This window comes from Miniopterus natalensis, chromosome 19 (assembly GCF_054644295.1).
Source record: "Miniopterus natalensis isolate mMinNat1 chromosome 19, mMinNat1.hap1, whole genome shotgun sequence".
NCBI classification, from domain to species: Eukaryota; Metazoa; Chordata; class Mammalia; order Chiroptera; family Miniopteridae; genus Miniopterus; species Miniopterus natalensis.
The window spans coordinates 35,543,740-35,547,714 of NC_142099.1; positions in this window are offsets into that span (position 1 = coordinate 35,543,740).

Below are 3,975 nucleotides of genomic sequence, written 5' to 3' on the forward strand. Positions count from 1 at the left end.
CTAGGTAAGCAAGGAGGAAAGGATGTTGTGTGTAGGTTAAAGGGTCGCTTGAAGGTCAGGGAACGCTGCTGGCTGCTGGGTGGGAAGCTGGAGCCATGCCCTGGAGGCCCAGCAGGAAGATGCAGGGAGGCTTGGCTTCTGGTGGCTGGAGCTGCAGCAGTGGGGAGAGGGCTCCACAATGGTGGGCTGCAACCGCTCTCAGTATAAGAGCTCCCCCTGTAACGGGGCCCCCACGGGTTCCTGTTAATCTCCCCGTTTCCTCATCAGTTTTCCCATTGTTCCCCAGAATCTATTTCAAAGTTTTACTGATCTCAAACAACCAGCCCCTTTACCTCTCAGGGAAAATAGCAATCATAAAGTCTCTCCACTTCCAACCATCCTTATGTTGACAACTCCCAGGTCTACTTCTCTAGCTCAGGTTTCTCTTCAGAGCTTCAGACACCCCTGTCCACATGGATGTGCCATAGACACAAAATGTCCCATGTCACAATCAAACCCTCTCTCCTACAGCCTGCTGCTTCACAGGCTTACCTTTCAGTCGTGAAACCAGAAGTCTGTCCTTGTCTTCCTATTTCACATTTTCCTCTGTCTTAACCAGTTAAGTTCTGTCCTACCTAGTTTATTTTGTGAATCTATTCCCACCTCTTTATCCTTGATCTTCAATACCCCCTTCCTGTCCTCACTCTGATAATTACTTTAAGAAAATAAAAGCAATCGGAAGAGACCTTTAGTCTCACCACCACCATCACTACCACCACCACCAGATCTGCTACCCCATTTGTGCTGGTGGCCATACGGCCTTCCTGTTACTAGGAACAAACCATCCCCATTCCTATCCAAAGCCAACCCTCCAGCTTTACATTGACTCCTACATTTATCTCTTCTGCATTGTTAATTTTCTCTTTCTGCCAGTTATTGCCATTTGCACACAATTATGCTGTAAAATTCTCTGTTAATTTTTTTCCCACATCTTGGAAGTACTATGCTATTTTTTTCTCCCCTTTACAACAACATTTCTCAGAAGAGTTCTTTATACTTGCCCTCTCTGATTCTTCCCTTCCCATTTGTGTTGAACCAGCTGCGGTTAGGTACTCAACCCTTCCACACCCACGGAAACCGCCCTTGTCAAAATCATCAGTGACCTCTGAGTGCTCAGTCCAGTAGCCAGTTTTTAGTCTTACTCAGATTCTCATCAGCAGTCTTGGAATATTTTTTTCATTTGGCTGCCATGACAATACTCTCTTGGTTTTCCTCCGGCTTCTCAACTTCTCAGATTCTACCTTTTTGTAATTTCTAAGTCTTGGAGTGTCTCAGGGCTTAGTCCTTGGACCTTTTCTCCTACACCCATCCCCAGTGACCTCAAGCAGTCCCATAGTATTTAGACAATGTCTCCTAAATTTATATCTTAAATCTCAACCTTTCCCCCGAATTCTCATTTCCAATTGTGTACTCTATCTCCACATGGATATTTAAGATATTTAGTATGTATTAAACTTTCCATTGTCGACAATCTGCTCTCAATTCTTATGCCTCTTTAAATCTTCTTCCACAGGCTTCCCCGTCTAGGTAAATGGTACCACCATTTACCCAGTTGCTTGGGCCAAGAGCTTTGGAATTGCCCTTGATTCCTCTCTTTCTCATTCCTACATCTAAGCCATCAGTAAATCCTGTTGTGTCTCTTTTCAGACTATATCCAGAATTGACTACTTAAGACTTCCATCGCTGCTGTCTTAGTCTCAGCATTACCTCTCATCTGGATTCATTGCAGAGTTCTATTTCTGCCCTTTCCCTCTCCCCCAATTTATTTTCAACATACGCATTGCTTTTAAAACACAAGTCAGATCGTGGCAGTCTTCTGTTCAGAATTCTCCCCTGGCTTCTCATATCAAAGAGACAGTCATCCCACTGGTCCCCAAGGCCCTAGAACACCCTCTCCCCTCCTCTCCACTGTGCTTCAGCCACCATCGCCTTCTTACCATCTTGTACGCCATGTACCCTAAGTCATGTCCTCACCTGGGATCTTTGTATAAGCTGTTTCCTCTCCCTGGAATGTTCTAGACATTTTGTGGTTGGCTCCCTCTCTTCACTCAGATCTCAACTCAGTGTCATCTCATAGAGATGCTCCCATGTTATCCTATATAAAGTTTTTGTGTTTTTTTTAAATATACCTTTATTGATTTCAGGGAGAGGAAAGGAGAGGGAGAGAGAGAGATAGAAGCATCAATGATGAGAGAGTCACTGATTGAGCCCGCAACCCGGGCATGTGCCCTGACCGGGAATCGAACCCCGATCGCCTGGATCCCGGGTCGACGCTCAACTGCTGAGCCATGCCCGGCCGGGCCCTACATAAAGTATTTCAGACCCTTCCCCTCCCCCTACCTCCAGCCTTAGTTACATCCTGTCACCTTGTTATGGGCTGAATTATGTCCCCTCATTCATATTTTGAAGTCCTAACCCCCAGTATCTCAGATGTGGCTGGAGATAGGGCTTTGAAAGAAGTGATTAAGGTAAAAAGAGGTCTTATGTGTGGACCCTGATCCAGTATGAAGAGGAGCTTAGGACAGTGGCACAGAGGGAGGACCATGTGAAGACAGAGGAAGAAAATGGCCATGTACAAGCCAAGGAGAAAGGCCTCAGAAGAAACCCAGCCCTGCTGACACCATGATCTTGGACTTGTAGGAAATACATTTCTGTTGTTTAAGCTACCTGGTCTGTAGTCTTTCATTATGGTAGCCCCGGCAAACCAATCACCTTGTCCTCTCTTCCCACCATGGTTTTTATCAGTGCTTAATGTTACACATCTGTGTATATGTTTATCTCTCTAACTAGACTGTAAGCTCCACAAAAACAGACTTTACCTTGTTCACTGATGTGTCCCCAGCATCAAGAATGGTTCCTGGAGCCTGCAAATGCTCAAACATCTGTTGAGTGAATGGACATATCCCCTCGGGCACTACTCTCTTGGGCCCAAGATCAGCCTCTAGGGTACTTAGTGGCTTCCTAATGGCTTACGCCCTTTCCTGTCTTCTGTTACCCTTTGAGACACGTTTCCTGCTTGCTTCTCCAGCCTCGTCCCTCGTACCCCTTCACATGTCCCCTTTGGACAGACTGAACTGTTTTAAGAAGAATCTGGCCTCACACATTGTTCCATCCCCTGACCCCTGGCACACTCCCTTTGCCCTCTAATCCCTGCCTATCTTGATGCCTCCCATGTCGATGTTTGTCTCTCAGTGGGTCTGTCTTGTTTACTATTGTGTTTCTAGAGCCAAGTACAGGACTTGGCACAAAGTGGACTTCAACAAACATGTTTTGGATGGATTCTGAACTCTTCCTACAAAGGTGGCTCTGTGCGCTCTTCCCCACTCACCACCAGGGGGCGGCGTGGAGTAAAAGAAAATAAGGCTTCTGTGGGGTTCAAATTCTGACACCAGATTGTATGTTTCTCGGTTTTTCCTCACATGTAAAGTGGAGGGAGTGAGATGTCTGCTGATGAGGCTGTTGTGAGGATGAGTGAATGTGAGAGCTTTCAAGTGTTCTTTTTTGCCCTTTTGCTGTTTTCCCCGCTAGACTTCAGCTGTGACAGGTTTCCTCAGCTGCTATGGAGCTTTAGGGATGCGCTTTCCAGCTGCCCTCTCCGCAGGCACTACCTTCTGTCTGCCCTTCCTTACTGAGGGGAGTGTCCCTGGCTCTGTCACTCACCAGTTGTGTGACTGGGCAAGTCACCTCACTTCCCTGAGCTTATGTTTTCCCAACTGTAAAACAGGAACATGAATGTTTGCCTGCCTAACAATCTGTCCTGAGGGTAGCTGTGAAAAGCACTTCATAAACTCCTAACATGCCCCTGGCCTTGACTGCTTTCTCTTAATGCTTTAGAATGAGTGCTTTTACGATTAAATTAATTCCAGAGGGGGTCTCACCCTGGGTGGCAAAGTAAAGGGCCCCCCAGGATAGAGTGGAGTGGTCGCTCCTCCTCTC